This window comes from Bombina bombina, chromosome 1 (genome assembly GCF_027579735.1).
Source record: "Bombina bombina isolate aBomBom1 chromosome 1, aBomBom1.pri, whole genome shotgun sequence".
Lineage (NCBI taxonomy): Eukaryota > Metazoa > Chordata > Amphibia > Anura > Bombinatoridae > Bombina > Bombina bombina.
This window is the reverse complement of record NC_069499.1, coordinates 1,259,689,048-1,259,712,128: the sequence shown is the minus strand read 5'-3', so window position 1 is coordinate 1,259,712,128 and position 23,081 is coordinate 1,259,689,048.

Here is a 23,081-nt window from a genome sequence, read left to right as displayed (position 1 = left end):
TTATTTTATTCCATAGAAGACATTAAACTTTTCATAGTCACATAGCATTTTGGTGTTTTTCTAAAATGTGATTCTAAGTTTTCTATTTATATTGTTAAGAAAATTACATATATAAATAATAAAAACTTATATTTGTATCTAACATCTTCACTATCATCTTTATTCCTCTTTTAGTCTGGTAAATGGCAGCCTGGTTACCAGTCAAATAAACTGGCATGTGAGTATTCAGTCATTTAAAATATTTAAAATGGGGATTACTTGTATTACATGCTGGGACAATCCCTGGAACCCAGACATATTTGACCTCACAGGGCTAGCAAGTCAACCTGTAAAAATCCAGTAATATCCAGGGAGGGCGGAAAGTATGGTATTGCTATTTCTTCAATGTTTTAGAAAAATCTAAGCTTCAATTAATTTATTTAAGTTTTAGAAAATATAAACTTCAATTAATTTAATTGTTATGTTAGCCTACTTAGGTATCTCCTTCAAAAGAGACAAAAAAATCCATGCTTTTTAGTGTCATAATTTATTTCCACTTCTTTAAAAAGACATTAAACCCCCCAAAAAAATATTTCATGTTTCAGATAGAGTATACATATTAAAACAACTTTCCATTTTACTTCTATCATCAAATTTGCTTCATTCTCTTGGTATCCTTTGCTGAAGGAGCAGCATTGCACTACTGGGAGTTAACTGAACATTTTAGATAAGCCAATTAAAAGAGGCAGATATATGTACACTGCAGCCACCAATAAGCAGCTAGCTCCCAGTAGTGCATAAGCCTATCTATGTGTGATTTTCAACAAAGGGTGCAAAAAAAATAAAGCAAATTAGATAATAGAAATAAATTGGAAAGCTGAATTATGAAAGAAAATTGTTGGGTTTCTTTCCCTTAAATGCCATTTAAAACTCATCTAAACATCACATACTCAAACGTGTATTTTACTCTGGCACTTCGATCATTTAATGTTATGCAAATGTCCTGCCATGCTAATTATCTGTCTGTAAGTTTTCCAGTACTCCTAATAAGATCTCCTCGGGGAAGGGTCTCCCTATCCACTGTGTTCTGCATTGCTCTTAACATTTATTAAATAAATAGTGTGGTAAAATCAGCCAATGAAGGTAAAGGTATTTTTTGGGCATAGCAGAACAGAGGAAAACATTATCCAAATGAAGGAAAATACAAGACCAATCACCGTCAGGCTTCTCAGCAACAAGAAAATAAATTGCTTCTTTAAATGTAATATTGCTCAGTGGATATAAATGTACTAAACAGAGCAATGTTGTCTGTAATACTTCCTTCCAAAGGTTGCCTGTTATGCCCTTTTATAAAAACAATCAAGACAACCAGCCATAGATATGTCAACCACTGCTCCCAGTCTGACAGGAACCTATCTACATTGTAAGTTTAACTTCCCTGCTAGTTTTGAATTCCCCTGTTTTACAGCCTGGATATTAGATCTCTAATATTAGCACAATGCAGGATTTATTGGTCCCAGTAGATGTTGGATATTGTGGATACCAAAGTTCAGCAAGACAGGCAAAGCCAAAGGTTATCTTTTGTTGGGCAGTATGGAATTGTCAGTATATTCCCATCCCCCCCTATACCTTCACCTCCCCTTCTGGTTCATCTGCAAAAATCATTAGAGGACTTTTTTCCCCCTCAAGAACGCTTAGTGTCTGTTTAGCATGGAGATCACATTACTGGACACTCAGATTGCTGATTCCTTGAGGATTTTAGGCCTTAAAAAGAGGTACTTAGGGAAAACCTGGATGAGCTGAGGAAAGATAACTAGAATGTAGTTCTGTGTTTTCTTTGTCTTGTTCGATTGGTGTCTCTGGAGATCTCAAATTCAGTTGAAGGCTAAAATGATTTTGTGAAAGTGTTCACTGATAACATTAAATTAGAACTGTGCTTTATAGGGATGTTAAACAGTAATTACATTAGACATAATGATGTATTCAAAGCATAGAATTGCCTTATAATAATAGGTAGATGTATTTTATGCAGTCAATAGTATTACCTGCTTAAAGGGACATGAAACCCCATTTTTTTTCTTTTATGATTCAGATAGAGAATACAATTTAAAAAAAAAGTGTCCAATGTACTTCTGTTATCACATTTGCTTTGTTCTAATCTTATTCTTTGTTGAAGAGATATCGAGATAGGTAGTGTGTGCGCCTTGAGCACATGCCAGGAAAAGTGTCTCCCTCTAGAGCTCTTGCTAATGTATAACATTCTTGAAAAACTACTTCCATATAGTGTTGCAGACACTTGCATGCTCCTGAGCTTACCTTCCTGGTTTTCAACAAAGAATACCAAACGAGAAAAGAAAAATGTATAATAGAAGTAAATTGAAAAGTGGTTTACAATTGTATATTCTATCTGAATCATGAAAGGAAAATTTGGGGTTTATGTCCCTTTAAATATTTAAAATATATGTGCAAAGGTTTAGTTTCTATAAAGTTCTTTAGTTTCTATAAAGTAATGTGCGCCACCATGTTTGAACTAGTTTTCGTTTCATCTCGGTGCAAACAAAGCTGTGTTGAAACCCATTTGGATAATCCTATATTACACACAGTCTTGTTTGGACGGTCTCTTTTATTCCCTGTTTTACATCTGTTCCTAATTGTCATCAGTAGGAGAGTGAGATAACGGAAAAACTTAACTTCAAACATGGCAGCACCCATTACTTTATAAAAACTATATATATGAATTTAGAAAATGAACAAGTTTCAGAGTTAAATTACAGGCAAATAGGGACAAAATAAATAATGAAAGTATATTGCTAAGTTTGTTTAACTACACATAATTAAGGATTTTATATTATAATCTCATGCTGTTTAATATCCCTTCAAGCTTAACAATTTTACAGAAAGTAGCTCTAAAGGCCACATAGGAATTTTTTACAAAACTCATCATGTTCTCGCTTTGCATCCATAATTGTTAAATGATCTAGAACTGTAGAAAAAAACACACCTTAAAAGGACATGATATATACAGTTAAAATGTAGATCAGACAATTGTATGCAGTTGTATTTTCCTTTACAATTTGTAAATACAATCTGCAGTATTGTTATTTATTATACTCTGTGCACTCTAAATTTTATTTATAGCTATTATTTTAGGACAGATGTTGATATGTTATTTTTTTTCACCAGTGCCTTGTCCTCCTACTACAAATGTCTAGAAAATAGAATTCAAGACTATGAAATGCTGTGCCATTGTCATATTAAAGTATAAATGTTACGGTAAAGTCTGATATCTAGGATTACCCGGGTAAAGCTGAAATTACCCCAGCAGCTGTGGGTAATGCTCGATGTAATATCATACATCTGGCTTTACCCAGGTAATTGAAACCTAAAAGGAGGGGTAGCTAGAGAAAGCCAAGAATCCCCACCCAAAAGGTATGCACTAAGAGCACTCTAGGCCTAGACTATAGGCAGTCCTGTCCGAAAAAAGGAAAATAAAATATAACTTTTATTGTTTGGTTAAAATCAAAACTGACATACACATTAAAAGAATCCAGACATACACTTATGGTGAACCTGTCAAATAATCAAGGGGGGATCAATAAGAATAGGGCCTTAATATAATGAAGGTGATCCTGCCCTCTCTAAGAAATATATAGGATAGATATCTTCTGTCTCACTGCTGTGATAAAGTTGATCTGGTAATGCTTGTGCTTTAAATGACCCCAGTAAGGGTGTACAGTTGTTCTAATGTGTCTCGTTTACTAACTACACCACTAACATACGTTTGTGATCACCGTACATGCAGTAGTGTAGTATAATTATAGCTCAAAGAAAAGGGTAAAGTATTATCATCACTTTATTAATTCATGATACCCTTACCACTGATCAAAGTGTATTTGAGTTTTCAACAAAACCCAATAATGTAACATATAAATATTTGGTGGTTTATGTAATGCTTAAAGACATGTAATTCAAATTGTTTATTTCAGTCCTATCAGGATTAATACTAAGGTATAAATGGTAGTATATGAATGTGAAAAGGTACTCTTGTTGCGTTGTGTTACTCAAAGAGTATATTATCCATTGCGCATTGGTTTTCTAAAGTTGGCAAAATATCAACCAAAAATAAATGTGTATCCCACTAGTCTTTTGTGGTATACGTTATATATAATAGAGCTCTTTAATCATTCACCACCTAGATCATATCTTGTGGAAAGTATAAATGGTATATAATGTGTTAGGTTTCGGTGAACTCACATGTAGCAGGTCTAGCCTGTTTCAGATCGTGTAGTTGCTACTATATATATATGCCGCGCTGAATAAAATATTCATATACTTTTGTTATATTTATATTGTGAATTCCGCTTGTTACTAGGGATATTTTTGCTATTATATCAGGCAAAGCCCTGATTGGATATATAATAAAATGCAAACGTTTATTATACAGTATAGTGTTGATGGCTAACGTCTCACATAACATGGACCGTGTAATAGAACAGTTTGTGGCGTTACTTATAAGTATTATATCTTTCCACAAGATATGATCTAGGTGGTGAATGATTAAAGAGCTCTATTATATATAACGTATACCACAAAAGACTAGTGAAATACACATTTATTTTTGGTTGATATTTTGCAAACTTTATCAAACCAATGTGCAATGGATAATATACTCTTTGAGTAACACAATGCAACAAGATGTAGTATGGGTACTTTGGTACTTTTTCACATTAAGATACTACCATTTATACCTTAGTATTAATCCTGATAGGACTGAAATAAACAATTTGAATTACATGTGTTTAAGCATTACATACACCACCAAATATTCATATGTTATATTATTGGGTTTTGTTGAAAACTCAAATACACTTTGATCAGTGGTAAGGGTATGAGGAATTAATAAAGTGATGATAATACTTTACCCTTTTCTTTGATCTATAATTATACTACACTGTAATGCATGTACGGTGATCACAAACGTATGTTAGTGGTGTAGTTAGTAAACGAGACACATTAGAACGACTGTACACCCTTACTGGGGTCATTTAAAGCACAAGCATTACCAGATCAAGTTTATCACGGCAGTGAGACAGAAGATATCTATCCTATATATTCCTTAGAGAGGGGAGGATCACCTTCATTATATTAAGGCCCTATTCTTATTGATCCCCCCTTGATTATTTGACAGGTTCACCATAAGTGTATGTCTGGATTCTTTTAATGTGTATGTCAGTTTTGATTTTAACCAAACAATAAAAGTTATATTTTATTTTCCTTTTTTCGGACAGGACTGCCTATAGTCTAGGCCTAGAGTGCTCTTAGTGCATACTTTTTGGGTGGGGATTCTTGGCTTTCTCTAGCTACCCCTCCTTTTAGGTTTCAATTCTTGTGATATGCATGAGCACCATTTCCCCAACATTATCTGTGACTAATTCCATATTATTTGGAATTCTTGATTATATATCAAGGGGAAAAAGACCAAGTAGTGCCACTGTTCATTCTTTGCATGTTCTATTTACCCAGGTAATCCTTGGATTACCCAAATGCTTCTGCATAAAGCCCATCTACACTATTTTTTTGCCTCTGCCAGCCAAGTGAACCTTGGGGAATGATGGAACCCCCCAGGTGGAGGCAAAAAAGATGCCGGATGGGGAATTACAGAGAATTACAGAGAATCGCATATATATGTTTGATGCAGTGATTTGCAAGAACTATTGTCTTCAAAAGATATTTGTATATTTATCTAATCAACTATGAAAACAAATTGTACCATTTGTTTAAAAAGTGCAATTCATTAGACATGTGGATTTTAATACAGACAAATGCAAAACAAAAAAACAAGAAAATCATTCATTTTGGTGTATTGTTTGTATTCACTTGAAAATGCAAAACAAGCTTCCCTTTAATTATCTTTAACAATTAAGGGCCAGATTACAAGTGAATCGTTATTTAAAGCTCCTACTTGAGCGCTAACTCCGCTAGAATTATGCTTTTTGCGCACGTTGGTCAGCACTTGTATTACAAGTTGAAAGTATACAGTTAACCTGATGCGCGCAAAAAAGTGGAACTTAGAATATTGCGTGCGCAATAACATAATTCCCCCTTTGAAGTTAATTGAGAAAAAAATTGGATAAAAAATATATTATTAAATGCACTAATCCGACATACAAATATGAATATTTCACATTCCAATGTTCTTCACATAGCAGAATATGTTATATTTGTGAACAAATACATATTATAGGTGATCACTGTGGTAATAATGATCAACTGGCATGAATAAATGTCAATATATTTGCAAGGAGGCTCATGGGAGCCCCTATGTGAAGAGCAAAGTTACATGACTATACCAAAAAGCCCTTATTTATATGAGGACTTCTTTTTACTATAGAGTCTAGGGAGGAAACACACACTCACTATTGTTTATATACATATTTATATAAAATAATGGCATAGTTTGAATCTTCTGAGTCTCCTGAAAACAACAAAAAGTTGTGTGTGTTTCTCACCTAAACATGGCCTACAGTAGGGGCCTAATGTAAGCAGTGTGAGCAGCAGCCCTCTCCTGGTTTGCTTCCTATCAGTTACAGTTTCCTTTAACAGCATATCCTCTGATACTTTGCTTTTCTCAGTAAGAGTATCAAAAGGCTCTCTCTTGGGTCACTTGCTTTTTTCTATCTATACATCCTCCCTTTGAAAACCTATATCCTCCTTTGGTTTCCAGTACCACTTATATGCTGATGATACCCAAATGTATCTTTCCTTTCCTGATATGTCTCCCGCTTTACTCATCCAAATTACCAACTGTCTCTCTACAATTTCCTCCTGGATATCCTTGCACTACTTCCAACTCAATCTGTCTAAAACTGAGGTGCTTCTTATCCCCCCTCCCCCCTCTGAGACATCCAACATCTAACATTTCTCTTACAGTTGGAGACTTTATTCTCAACACTTTATCCCAGGTACGCTGTGGGTCACACTTGACTCTGAAGTTTTATTGACTAAACATATACAAGCTCTTACCAAATCTTGCTGTGCACACTAACATAACATTTCCAGAATTCAAGCTTTCCTTACTCAAGAAACTAACATAACATTTCCAGAATTCAAGCTTTCTTTACTCAAGAAACTACAAAAATACGAATGAATTCCCTCATTTTGTCACGCATTGACTACTCTATTATGAATGTTTAAGCTAGACTCATCCACCTAAGTTGCCAATCTACATCAGCTAGTCCACTCTGCCAGTCTCTACACTCACTCCCCATACACTCAACAGCCTCACTCCCAACTATTTCCTCTTTCATTTCCAAATGCTCTCCAACCCGTCTTCTTCAATCAACCTCTGATTTACGTTTCTCCACTCCTCTTATCTCAACATCCCTCTCTCACTTCCAAGACTTGTCACGCACTGCTCCTGTCCTCTGGAATTTACTCACTGCTGTAACTACAATCCATTTGACAAGCTACCGCAAACCTTATGTCTCTGTCTCTTCAACCTGTAGACTGTTAGCTCTTCGGAGCAGGGCCCTCCTCCTCCTGCACCAGTTTTGTTTAATCTGTTATGTTTTTGCATTTATCTTAAATCTTTGTTATACCCCAATCACTGTGCCCAGCGTTACAGAGTTTTGCAGCACTATACAAATAAATTATAAGTGGCAGAAGGACATGGAAGGTAGTTACGGAGTTCACACTACACCGGTGCTTGCAACAGTGGGGCCACTTGAAAACAACAAGGCCATGCAGTCACTGTAAGGAATTCATTCGGAGAACTCCTATTAGAACTTTTAAGGGCCAATCTCTAAGGGGTTTTTTTTTTACAGTATTTGTGGGTTAAGAAGTTTCTCTGTGCTGAGCAATTAAATTAGTACATCCATTGACGTGACCGCTGCTGTTCAGAGCAGGCTGAACAGGGGAGTGGCCTGTCTGCCTTGCTTTTATGTACACATTGCTGCCTCCATATTATGTGTCTATAGAGGAGGGAGTCTAAGACTGGTCTGAAACTGAGTTTACTGAACCATATTTATGCAGTAATTAAATCATGTTAAAATCCCCATAAGGAAATGTGCCTCTTTATTAAGATTGGAAAATTATGACCAGCAATGGTTTACTTAAATATTTTAACCTGAAACTGCCTCATTTATATGATATAATACTACTACTATTAATAATAATTATACGTACTCAGAGGTCTGGCTTCTAAATATGTCTAAATAGTTTTAAATATCTAATTGTAAGGTAGAGGGAATCAGACAGAGATGCAAAATGATAAATTATTCAAACTTTTAAAAAAAAATTGTAAAAAATGATAACGAGTCCAAAAGCCAAATGATAAGCCAGGAGTCAAACCCAGAGCAGATAGTCAGATGAGCCGGGTCATGAACCAAAGCTAGAAGTCAGACGAGTAGGGGTCAGGAACACGAAGATCAGCAAAGTCAGGAACAAGCCAGTGATCAGGAACCAGAAGCGATGTCAAACAAGCCAGGTTATACACAGAGTCAGGAATACAGGAACTCACAGAGAAGTCAGAGAAGTCAGAGACAACACAAGGGCAATGGCAAAACAGGACTGAGGCAGTTAAATAAGAAGTGATGACATCATCATTCTGGGACTGTAACTCTCTCTGATTAAGTTCTCCAGTTTGACCATAAGAGGGAACATGGGAGTAGTGAGCAGCGTTACACACTCTGAAACAGGCAAGGAGAAAACACAGGTGAGTCTAAAATGGCAGTCAAGATAAAAATCTGCAAATAACTAATGAAGTCAGGGTAAAACCCTGACACAAATGTAAAAAAAAGACAATATTTTTACTTCTGATATCTACAGTATTTTCTAATTAGTCTATTTTTGGTGGCTTTATTTTAAATTTTTATTTTTTCTATTACTGTCCTATTATGCTAATCCAACAGGCAGACTTGCTCAGTAATCATGGGTATGTAAACTGTTCTCATTGGAGGTAATCCTTAAAATCTACCCTATTAGTACATCCTGGTGACTGGAGTATGGAAACTAATTCCTATCTTTTAAATAGCACATTGACATACTTTTCTCCAAAGTGTCTGTTTTTGAAAAAGCTTCTAAGTATGTAACTTTTAGCATGTCTAATGAAAATTCAAATTAGCAACCTATTTATTGCTTCAGTAGAAGCATTAAAGGGACATTAAAAACTAAGGACCAGATTATGAGTGGAGTGCTAACAGTTACGCATGAGCAATAAAGGGTATATCGCTGGTGTTTGCGTGTGTCCGATTTTCCACTCGTATTACAAGTTGAAAGTATCGTGGTTTACGCTAGAATGATTACCACGTCCTCAGAGTTCTGGTTAACTGTTTCTCAAAAATAAAAAAGTGCCACAAAACATATAAAAAATACTTTGCAAAGTACGCTTACACTCATAATAACACCATCTAATTAAAATAATTCTAAAACAAATTGCACAATTTTTTTTTATAACCGATCAAAGATATGAGGTCTCAGGTGTTAGGGGAAAAAAAAGGCAGGCAAAGGGATTTAAGCTATATATATATATATATATATATATGTATATATATATATATATATATATATATATATATATATATATATATATGTCTATATATGTATATGTATGTATTTATATGTGTATATATGATTTTACAGACATATATACACATATAACCACATAAGTACATTTGTACGCACACACACACACATATATATATCAGTATATTGGAGCCGTTTGCAGTTAAAGGGACAGTCTAGGCCAAAATAAACTTTCATGATTCAGATAGAGCATGTCATTTTAAGCAATTTTCCAATTTACTTTTATCACCAATTTTGCTTTGTTCTCTTGGTATTCTTAGTTGAAAGCTTAACCTAGGAGGTTCATATGCTAATTTCTTAGACCTTGAAGCCCACCTCTTTCAGATTGCATTTTAACAGTTTTTCACCACTAGAGGGTGTTAGTTCACATATTTCATATAGATAACACTGTGCTCGTGCACATGAAGTAATCTGGGAGCAGACACTGATTGGCTAGACTGCAAGTCTGTCAAAAGAACTGAAAAAAGGGGCAGTTTGCAGAGGCTTAGATACAAGATAATCACAGAGGTTAAAAGTATATTATTATAACTGTGTTGGTTATGCAAAACTGGGAAATGGGTAATAAAGGGATTATCTATCTTTTAAAACAATAAAAATTCTGGTTTAGACTGTCCCTTTAAGTAGATGAAAACATCAAAAAACATATTTATGTAATATTCATTACTAATAAACGGCAAGATTACGAGTTTTGCGGTAAGAGTTGCTCGATGCTAACTTGCAAGTTAATTGTCACTGCTCACCTCCCTCTAGCGCTGCTATTACAGGTTTACAAAAACCCGGCGTTAGCAGGCAATGTTGCAGCGTAAAGCAAAATTGAGCTCCATAACGCACTCCAATACCAGCGCTGCTTTGAGATGGTTTTACGTGCTCGTGCACGATTTCCCCATAGACATCAATGGGGAGAGCCGGCTAAAAAAAAGCCTAACACCTGCAATAAAGGAGCGTAAAGCTCCGTAACGCAGCCCCATTGATTCCTATGGGGAAAGAAAAGTTATGTTTACACCTAACACCCTAACATAAACCCTGAGTCTAAACACACCTAATCTGCCGCCCCCGACATCGTCGACACCTACATTACACTTATTAACCCCTAATCTGCCGCCCCAATGTCGCCGCCACCTATCTACACTTATTAACCCCTAATCTGCCGCCGCCACCTACATTACAGTTATTAACCCCTAATCTGCCGTCCCCAACATCGCCGCCATCTACATACACTTATAACCCTTAATCTGCCCCCCCAATCTCGTCGCCACCTACCTACACTTATTAACCCCAATCTGCCGCCCCCAACGTCGCCACCACTATACTAAAGTTATTAACTCCTAAACCTAACCCTAACTCTAACACCCACTAACTTTAATGTAATTAAAATAAATCTAAATAAAACCTACTATTAATAACTAAATAATTCCTATTTAAAACTAAATACTTACCTATAAAATAAACCCTACGCTAGCTACAATATAACTAATAGTTACATTGTAGCTATCTTAGGGTTTATTTTTATTTCACAGCTAAGTTTGTATTTATTTTAACTAGGTAGAATAGTTAGTAAATAGTTATTAACTATTTACTAGCTACCTAGATAAAATAAATACAAATGTACCTGTAAAATAAAACCTAACCTGTCTTACACTAACACCTAACCTTACACTACAATTAAATAAATTACATTAATTAAATACAATTAACTAAATTACAAAAACAAACACTAAATTACACAAAATAAAAAAGAAATGATCAAATATTTAAACTAATTACACCTAATCTAATAGCCCTATCAAAATAAAAAAGCCCCCCCCCCCAAAATAAAAAAACCCTAGCCTAAACTAAACTGCCAATAGCCCTTAAAAGGGCCTTTTGTGGCGCATTGCCCCAAAGAAATCAGCTCTTTTACCTGTTAAAAAAAATACAAACAACCCCCCAATAGTAAAACCAACCAACCACACAACCAACCCCCCCCCCCCAAAATAAAAACCTATCTAAAAAACCTAAGCTCCCCATTGCCCTGAAAAGGGCATTTGTATGGGCATTGCCCTTTAAAGGGCATTTAGCTCTTTTTCCGCCCAAACCCTAATGTAAAAATGAAACCCACCCAATAAACCCTTAATAAAACCTAACACTAACCCCCGAAGATCCACTTACAGTTTTTGAAGACCCAACATCCATCCTCAACGAATCCGGGAGAAGTCTTCATCCAAGCCGCAGAAGTCTTCATCCAGACGGCATCTTCTATCTTCATCCATCCGGCACGGAGCGGCTCCATCTTCAAGACATCCGGCGTGGAGCATCCTCTTCTTACAACGGCGACTGAAGGATGAAGGTTCCTTTAAGGGATGTCATCCAAGATGACGTCCCTTGAATTCCGATTGGCTGATAGATTTCTATCAGCCAATCAGAATTAAAGGTGAAAAAATCCTATTGGCTGATGCCATCAGCCAATAGGATTGAGCTCACATCCTATTGGCTGTTCCAATTAGCCAATAGAATGCTAGCTCAATTCTTTTGGCTGATTGGATCAGCCAATAGAATTGAAGCTCAATCCTATTGGCTGATGCAATCAGCCAATAGGATTTTTTCACCTTTAATTCCGATTGGCTGATAGAATTCTATCAGCCAATCGGAATTCAAGGGATGTCATCTTGGATGACATCCCTTAAAGGAACCTTCATTCTTCAGTCGCCATCGTAAGAAGAGGATGCTCCGCTCCGGATCTCTTGAAGATGGAGCCACTCCACGCCTGATGGATGAAAATAGAAGATGCCGTCTGGATGAAGACTTCTGCCAGCTTGGATGAAGACTTTGGCCCGCTTGGATGAAGACTTCTCCCGGCTTCGTTGAGGACTTCTTGCCGCTTAGATGAAGACTTCTGCCGCTTCATTGAGGATGGATGTCGGGTCTTCAAAAACTGTAAGTGGATCTTCGGGGGTTAGTGTTAGGTTTTATTAAGGGTTTATTGGGTGTGTTTTATTTTTAGATTAGGGTTTGGGCGTAAAAAGTGCTAAATGCCCTTTTAAGGGCAATGCCCATAAAAATGCCCTTTTCAGGGCAATGGGGAGCTTAGGTTTTTTAGATAGGTTTTTATTTGGGGGTTTTGGTTATGTGGGTGGTGGGTTTTACTGTTGGGGGGTTGTTTGTATTTTTTGTTACAGGTTAAAGAGCTGATTTCTTTGGGGCAATGCCCCACAAAAGGCCCTTTTAAGGGCAATTGGTAGTTTATTGTAGGCTAGGGTTTTTTTATTTTGGGGGGGCTTTTTTATTTTGATAGGGCTATTAGATTAGGTGTAATTAGTTTAAATATTTGATCATTTCTTTTTTATTTTGTGTAATTTAGTGTTTTTTTTTGTAATTTAGTTAATTGTATTTAATTAATGTAATTTATTTAAGTGTAATGCAAGGTTAGGTGTTAGTGTAAGACAGGTTAGGTTTTTTTTTACAGGTAAATTTGTATTTATTTTAGCTAGGTAGCTAGTAAATAGTTAATAACTATTTACTAACTATTCTACCTAGTTAAAATAAATACAAACTTAGCTGTGAAATAAAAATAAAACCTATGAAAGCTACAATGTAACTATTAGTTATGCTGTAGTTAGCTGAGGGTTTATTTTATAGATAAATATTTAGTTTTAAATAGGAATTATTTAGTTATTTATAGTAATTTTTATTTAGATTTATTTTAATTATATTAAAGTTAGTGGGTGTTAGGGTTAGGGTTAGACTTAGGGTTAGGTTTAGGGGTTAATTACTTTATTATAGTGGCAGCGATTTTGGGGTAGCAGATTAGGGGTTAATAACAGTAATGTAGGTTGCGGCGATGTTAGGGACAGCAGATTAGGGGTTAATAATATTTAACTAGTGTTTGCGATGTGGGAGGGTGGCGGTTTAGGGGTTAATATGTTTATTCTATTGGCGGCAATGTCAGGAGCGGAAGATTAGGGGTTAATAATTTTATTTTAGTGTTTTCGATGCGGGAGGGCCTCGGTTTAGGGGTTAATAGGTAGTTTATGAGTGTTAGTGTACTTTTTAGCACTTTAGTTATGAGTTTTATGTTACGGCGTTGTAGCATAAAACCCATAACGACTGACTTTTAGTTTACGGTATGGATCTTGACGGTATAGGCTGTACCGCTCACTTTTTGGCCTCCCAGACTCGTAATACCGCGCTATGGAAGTCCTATGGAAAAATAACTTTTTGAAAGCTGCAGTAGTTATGTTGCGTTACGGCCAAAAAAGTGTGCGGTGCAGCTAAACCTGCATGACTCGTAATACCAGCGGTAGTGAAAAAGAGCCTTAACTCTGCTTTTTCACTCATACCGCAATACTCGTAATCTAGCCGAAAGATTTTAACTATGTATTTACTGTAAATATTTCCCATTCCATAGCAGAATATGTTCTTTGTTTTTTTAAATAAATATTCCTATATATATATATATATATATATATATATATATATATATATATATATATATATATATATATATATATATATATATATATATATATATATATATATATATATATATATCTGTATATCTATACCTACATATATTCATGTATGTATATATATATATATATATATATATATATATATAGGTTAATAGGACAAGTGCACTCTCACAAACAGTATCACGATTTGCCAGGGTGCATGAATGTGGGTATTAATCTTAAATATAAAGGTTGTTTTATTTGTAGTGACGTTTCGGGGAAACCATACCTTCCCGGTCTGAGAAAGGGGAAGCTTTCCCCGAAACGTCACTACAAATTAAACAACCTTTGGCCTAGATTTAGAGTTTGGCGGTAAAAGGTCTGTTAACGCTCCGCGGGCTTTTTTCTGGCCGCACCATAAATTTAACTCTGGTATCGAGAGTTAAAACAAATGCTGCGTTAGGCTCCAAAAAAGGAGCGTAGGGCATTTTTACCGCAAATGCAACTCTCGATACCAGAGTTGCTTACGGACGCGGCCGGCATCAAAAACGTGCTCGTGCACGATTCCCCCATAGGAAACAATGGGACTGTTTGAGCTGAAAAAAAACCTAACACCTGCAAAAAAGCAGCGTTCAGCTCCTAACGCAGCCCCATTGTTTCCTATGGGAAAACACTTCCTACGTCTGCACCTAACACTCTAACATGTACCCCGAGTCTAAACACCCCTAACCTTACACTTATTAACCCCTAATCTGCCACTCCCGCTATCGCTGACCCCTGCATATTATTATTAACCCCTAATCTTCCGCTCCGTAAACCGCCGCAACCTACGTTATCCCTATGTACCCCTAATCTGCTGCCCTAACATTGCCGACCCCTATGTTATATTTATTAACCCCTAATCTGCCCCCCACAACGTCGCCGACACCTACCTACACTTATTAACCCCTAATCTGCCGAGCGGACCTGAGCGCTACTATAATAAAGTTATTAACCCCGAATCCGCCTCACTAACCCTATCATAAATAGTATTAACCCCTAATCTGCCCTCCCTAACATCGCCGACACCTACCTTCAATTATTAACCCCTAATCTGACGACCGGAGCTCACCGTTATTCTAATAAATGTATTAACCCCTAAAGCTAAGTCTAACCCTAACACTAACACCCCCCTAACTTAAATATAATTTTAATCTAACGAAATAAATTAACTCTTATTAAATAAATTAATCCTATTTAAAGCTAAATACTTACCTGTAAAATAAACCCTAATATAGCTACAATATAAATTATAATTATATTATAGCTATTTTAGGATTAATATTTATTTTACAGGCAACTTGGTATTTATTTTAACTAGGTACAATAGCTATTAAATAGTTAAGAACTATTTAATAGTTACCTAGTTAAAATAATAACAAATTTACCTGTAAAATAAATCCTAACCTAAGATATAATTAAACCTAACACTACCCTATCAATAAAATAATTAAATAAACTACCTACAATTACCTACAATTAACCTAACACTACACTATCAATAAATTAAATAAACACAATTGCTACAAATAAATACAATTAAATAAACTAGCTAAAGTACAAAAAATAAAAAAGAACTAAGTTACAGAAAATAATAAAATATTTACAAACATAAGAATAATATTACAACAATTTTAAACTAATTACACCTACTCTAAGCCCCCTAATAAAATAACAAAGCCCCCCAAAATAATAAATTCCCTACCCTATTCTAAATTAAAAAAGTTACAAGCTCTTTTACCTTACCAGCCCTGAACAGGGCCCTTTGCGGGGCATGCCCCAAGAAGTTCAGCTCTTTTGCCTGTAAAAAAAAACATACAATACCCCCCCCCCCAACATTACAACCCACCACCCACATACCCCTAATCTAACCCAAACCCCCCTTAAATAAACCTAACACTAATCCCCTGAAGATCTTCCTACCTTGTCTTCACCATCCAGGTATCACCGATCCGTCCTGGCTCCAAGATCTTCATCCAACCCAAGCGGGGGTTGGCGATCCATAATCCGGTGCTGAAGAGGTCCAGAAGAGGCTCCAAAGTCTTCATCCTATCCGGCAAGAAGAGGACATCCGGACCGGCAACTATCTTGATCCAAGCGGCATCTTCTATCTTCATCCGATGACGACCGGCTCCATCCTGAAGACCTCCACCGCGGACCCATCTTCTTCCGGCGACGTCCAACTGCAGAATGACGGTTCCTTTAAGGGACGTCATCCAAGATGGCGTCCCTCGAATTCCGATTGGCTGATAGGATTCTATCAGCCAATCGGAATTAAGGTAGGAATATTCTGATTGGCTGATGGAATCAGCCAATCAGAATCAAGTTCAATCCGATTGGCTGATCCAATCAGCCAATCAGATTGAGCTCGCATTCTATTGGCTGTTCCGATCAGCCAATAGAATGCGAGCTCAATCTGATTGGCTGATTGGATCAGCCAATCGGATTGAACTTGATTCTGATTGGCTGATTCCATCAGCCAATCAGAATATTCCTACCTTAATTCCGATTGGCTGATAGAATCCTATCAGCCAATCGGAATTCGAGGGACGCCATCTTGGATGACGTCCCTTAAAGGAACCGTCATTCTGCAGTTGGACGTCGCCGGAAGAAGATGGGTCCGCGGTGGAGGTCTTCAGGATGGAGCCGGTCGTCATCGGATGAAGATAGAAGATGCCGCTTGGATCAAGATGGTTGCCGGTCCGGATGTCCTCTTCTTGCCGGATAGGATGAAGACTTTGGAGCCTCTTCTGGACCTCTTCAGCACCGGATTATGGATCGCGAACCCCCGCTTGGGTTGGATGAAGATCTTGGAGCCAGGACGGATCGGTGATACCTGGATGGTGAAGACAAGGTAGGAAGATCTTCAGGGGATTAGTGTTAGGTTTATTTAAGGGGGGTTTGGGTTAGATTAGGGGTATGTGGGTGGTGGGTTGTAATGTTGGGGGGGGGGTATTGTATGTTTTTTTTTACAGGCAAAAGAGCTGAACTTCTTGGGGCATGCCCCGCAAAGGGCCCTGTTCAGGGCTGGTAAGGTAAAAGAGCTTGTAACTTTTTTAATTTAGAATAGGGTAGGGAATTTATTATTTTGGGGGGCTTTGTTATTTTATTAGGGGGCTTAGAGTAGGTGTAATTAGTTTAAAATTGTTGTAATATTATTCTTATGTTTGTAAATATTTTATTATTTTCTGTAACTTAGTTCTTTTTTATTTTTTGTACTTTAGCTAGTTTATTTAATTGTATTTATTTGTAGCAATTGTGTTTATTTAATTTATTGATAGTGTAGTGTTAGGTTAATTGTAGGTAATTGTAGGTAGTTTATTTAATTATTTTATTGATAGGGTAGTGTTAGGTTTAATTATATCTTAGGTTAGGATTTATTTTACAGGTAAATTTGTTATTATTTTAACTAGGTAACTATTAAATAGTTCTTAACTATTTAATAGCTATTGTACCTAGTTAAAATAAATACAAAGTTACCTGTAAAATAAATATTAATCCTAAAATAGCTATAATATAATTATAATTTATATTGTAGCTATATTAGGGTTTATTTTACAGGTAAGTATTTAGCTTTAAATAGGATTAATTTATTTAATAAGAGTTAATTTATTTCGTTAGATTAAAATTATATTTAAGTTAGGGGGGTGTTAGTGTTAGGGTTAGACTTAGCTTTAGGGGTTAATACATTTATTAGAATAGCGGTGAGCTCCGGTCGTCAGATTAGGGGTTAATAATTGAAGGTAGGTGTCGGCGATGTTAGGGAGGGCAGATTAGGGGTTAATACTATTTATGATAGGGTTAGTGAGGCGGATTCGGGGTTAATAACTTTATTATAGTAGCGCTCAGGTCCGCTCGGCAGATTAGGGGTTAATAAGTGTAGGTAGGTGTCGGCGACGTTGAGGGGGGCAGATTAGGGGTTAATAAATATAATATAGGGGTCGGCGGTGTTAGGGGCAGCAGATTAGGGGTACATAGGGATAACGTAGGTGGCGGCGCTTTGCGGTCGGAAGATTAGGGGTTAATTATTGTAAGTAGCTGGCGGCGATGTTGTGGGGGGCAGATTAGGGGTTAATAAATGTAATATAGGGGTCGGCGGGGTTAGGGGCAGCAGATTAGGGGTACATAAGTATAACGTAGGTGGCGGTCGGAAGATTAGGGGTTAAAATTTTTAATCGAGTGGCGGCGATGTGGTGGGAGCTCGGTTTAGGGGTACATAGGTAGTTTATGGGTGTTAGTGTACTTTAGGGTACAGTAGTTAAGAGCTTTATAAACCGGCGTTAGCCAGAAAGCTCTTAACTCCTGCTTTTTTCAGGCGGCTGGAATCTTGTCGTTAGAGCTCTAACGCTCACTGCAGAAACGACTCTAAATACCAGCGTTAGAAAGATCCCATTGAAAAGATAGGCTACGCAAATGGCGTAGGGGGATCTGCGGTATGGAAAAGTCGCGGCTGCAAAGTGAGCGTTAGACCCTTTAATCACTGACTCCAAATACCAGCGGGCGGCCAAAACCAGCGTTAGGAGCCTCTAACGCTGGTTTTGACGGCTACCGCCGAACTCTAAATGTAGGCCTTTGTATTTAAAACCAGAGAGTGCTGTCTTCTATATTTTTAGATATATATATATATATTTATATATATTCCTATTTTCATGTCTTGGTAGCTCACACGAGAATATGCGGTCGGGTTTGTGTGCGAGTTGCGTGTTTGTTTTTTTCCCCACTTTTTTGCTCCATTGACTTCTATGGGGAAAAACGTTAACACGCGTGCGATATCCTAAGATCAGATTTTTGCAATCGCTGGGTTATTGCACTAGTGAAAACAGTTTACTTTTATCTCGTAATACGAGAGCAACCTGACGCAGGCAAAAAGCTTACATCTAGTGCAGTTAACACTCAAGCGGGAGCGTAAAATAACGATCCACTCGCAATCTGGTCAGAAATCAATACTAGATAAAATGATGCATTCAAAGGAAAGATTAGTCTGAGAATAGCACGTAGATGTATTTTTTTTAAATTTCAGTAGCTGTTTAAATATTGACAAAATAAGTGCAAATTTTTAGTGTCTATAAAACAATGGGAGCTACCATGTTGTAACTTACATTACCTTTTCTGCTGTGACCAATTAGGGACAGTTATAAATAGATCACTAGAGTGTGCAGCAAATGGCTGTGTGGAATGTGTTCTGCACATTTCTAACAGGAACTGAAAAGCTCACAATTTCATAATGGAATTACAGGAAAAGGGGACAAAATAAATAATGAAAATATATTGCAGACTTTTTTATATATATATATATATATATATATATATATATATATATATATATATATATATATATAAATTTATAATTTTATATTACTATCTCAAAGTGTTTAATGCCCCTTTAAAAATTGCATCATGTCCCATGGTCTACCCAAGTCTTCTTATGTAACCATCGCATAATAATTTTAATTAGTCCTGTTTGACTGCTTGGCTATTTGTGGTCGTGTGTTCTTCCAGCAAAAAAAGGTTAATTGACATCAGAGGAGAGCGTGAAAAGGTCACTTGAGATTTGTTCAGGAGCCGTTGAGCACAGACATCAGTTGTGGCTCTCACCTGTGAAACTCAACCCGAAGTCAGCTCCACAAGTTATTCTATTACAGAAATCAAGATTTATATGGACATGACAAGGCAGGCATAATTTTATGACGGGCATGGCGCCGAATCTCTCTTTTAACCTCTTTGTAACATTTAACCAAGTGCCTTTTATCATCCTTGACACCATTCCATCTGTTCCCAGGCATTCAGGAGCAAGGAATCTTGTTTCATAGCAGTGCTCAATAGAAACACAATGACTAGAGTCCTCTGATTTCACTATTTGTTTCACTGAATTCAGTATTTTGATTATATTTATAATTTATTATTTTTTCTATACTCCTTTGCTTCTCTTGCTACAAGGAATTCCTAAATTCCTTTATTTGTAGTCTCTCTCATTCTCGAAATTATTTAGAAAAAAAAACCTTATAAATGTTTCCATATATGTTGCATTCATCCGAAAACCATAAACGAATAAAGAAGAAAAAAATGTAGTTGATTTTTTTGTGCATTTAAAACTGTTAAAACAGAGAAAGGCTTTTCTGCAGATGGAAAAGGCTTCAAAAAGTAAAAATTTACACTTGGTGGAAAAGTGTTTAAAAGTTAAAATTTACAGTATTTAATAACAATTTACCATTGAACTTGCCTATTATCTAATTTGTTTTGTTATCTGTATGGGCCTGATTAGTGCTTCTCAACTCTCTGTTGGAGGATCGCATGAATACAACAACTCCAATTGACAGTACTGTCTGCTTGTCAGAATATGAAGAAAAGCAATAAAGAAATTATAGAGAGACAGCCAAGGTGATTAAAACTGGCATAATATTTTTTTTTTATTATAAAGAATGATTTATTATTTTTTTTGTAAAGAATGATTCACCCCAAATATTTTTTTTTTTGGCTGTGCACATCCAATAATAACTTTGGGCTAGATTACGAGTTGTGCGTTAGGCTTAAAAAGCAGCGTTAAGAGGTCCTAACGCTGCTTTTTAATGCCCGCTGGTATTACGAGTCTTGCAGGTACAGGTGTACCGCTCACTTTTTTGGCCAGACTTGGAAATACCGCAAATCCACTTACGTAAATTGTGTATCTTTTCTTTTCAATGGGACTTGCATAGCAACGGTATTACGAGTCTGCCAAAAAGTGAGCAATAGACCCTCTCCTGTCAACACTGGTACCGCATTTTAAAGTCAGTAGATAAGAGTTTTACACTACAACGCCGTAGCATAAAACTCTTAACTAAAGTGCTAAAAAGTACACTAACACCCATAAACTACCTAATAACCCCTAAACCGAGGCCCTCCCGCATCACAAACACTAAAAAAGTATTTTTAACCCCTAATCTTCTGAACCGGACATCACTGCCGCTATAATAAATATATTAACCCCTAAACCGCTGCACTCCCGCCTCGCAAACATTAGTTAAATATTATTAACCCCTAATCTGCCGTTCCTAACATCGCCAACACCTACCTACATTTATTAACCCCTAATCTGCCGCTCCCAACGTCGCCGCCTCTATACTAAAGTTATTAACCCCTAAATCTAAGTCTAACCCTAACCCCCCCTAACTTAAATATAATTTAAATAAATCTAAATAAAAATTACTATAATTAACTAAATTATTCCTATTTAAAACTAAATACTTACCTATAAAATAAACCCTAAGATAGCTACAATATAACTAATAGTTACATAGTAGCTATCTTAGGGTTTATTTTTATTTTACAGGCAAGTTTGTATTTATTTTAACTAGGTAGAATAGTTATTAAATAGTTATTAACTATTTAATAACTACCTAGCTAAAATAAATACAAAAGTACCAGTAAAATAACATAAGGTAAAATAACACCTAACACTGCACTATAATTAAATGACTTACCTAAATTAAATACAATTAAATAAAATTATCTAAAGTACAAAAACAAACAAACACTAAATTACAGAAAATAATAAACAAATTACAAGATTTTTAAACTAATTACACCTAATCTAATCCCCCTAAAAAAATAAAAAAGCCCCCCCCCCAAAAAATAAAAAAAAGCCCTACCCTACACTAAATTACAAATAGCCCTTCAAAGGGCCTTTTGCGGGGCATTGCCCCAAAGTAATCAGCTCTTTTATCTGTAAAAAAAAATTACAAATCCCCCCCAACATTAAAACCCACCACCCACACAACCAACCCTACTCTAAAACCCACCCAATACCCCCTTAATAAAACTTAACACTAACCCCTTGAAGATCCCTTAAAGGGACAGTCAAGTATAAATTAAACTTTCATTATTCAGATAGGACTTTTAATTTTAATTGACTTTCCAATTTACTTTTATCATCAAATTCGCTTTTTTCTCTTGGTATTCTTAGTTTAAACTAAACATAGGTAGGCTTATATGCTAATTTCTAAGCCTTTGAGGGCTGCCTCTTATCACATGCTTTTTAAATCTCTTTTCAACACAAAGAGACAGAAAGTACACGTGGGCTATATAGATAACACTGTGTTCAGGCACAGAAAGTTATTTAAGATCTAGCACAATACAATGCTAATTTTAAGACAATAGATAATAAACAGTCACAGTCATGGGATCAGGGGGCTGGAAGAAGGTTCCTAGATACAAGGTAATCACAAAGGTAAAATTAATATAACTGTGTTGGTTATGCAAAACTGGGGAATGAGTAATAAAGGGATTATCTATCTTTTAAAACAATAACAATTCTATGGTTGACTGTCCCTTTAACCAGGAGAAGTCTTCATCCAACCGGGCCGAAGTCCTCAACGAAGCCCGAGAGAAGTCTTCATCCAAGCCGGGCAAAGTGGTCCTCCAGATGGGCAGAAGTCTTCATCCAGACGGCATCTTCTATCTTCATCCATCCGACTGATCTTCTGGAATGAAGGTTCCTTTAAATGACGTCATCAAAGATGGCGTCCCTTCAATTCTGATTGGCTGATATTCTCTCACTTCTAAACCCCTCTCCTCTCCTCTCTTTCTCCCTTTTCATCTCTGTGTGTCCATCAACAACTGACGTCATATATTTTAAAGTTTACTATAATGGATAAGAAATGGGATTGTATACAATCTACCCTGTTTTTGTACAGTATTCAGATGGCCACCACCTTGAACTACATACACCTTAGGTGGATATTATGTGAAAAACCTAAAATGTAGCTTATAACATATGCAAATTATGATATTTTGTACAATCCCCCTCTCTTCCTCCCAACGTGGACAATCATACCTATATCTGTCGAGGTAGTTAGGAATTTGTTCATCTGTAGATGTGATACCAACTAGACTCCCATTAGTGAATGACTCTTAGGAGTAACGCCACTGTAACCCTCAGACTAGACTTATTAATATGGTGGTCATCAATACACATTGTTATTCTTGTTGTCATTGTTATTGTTCATGTTTTTGTTGTTTGTTACACTGTTTATGCAAATGTCAACAGACCTATAAGATAAACTGCACAGTGCCCTTCCT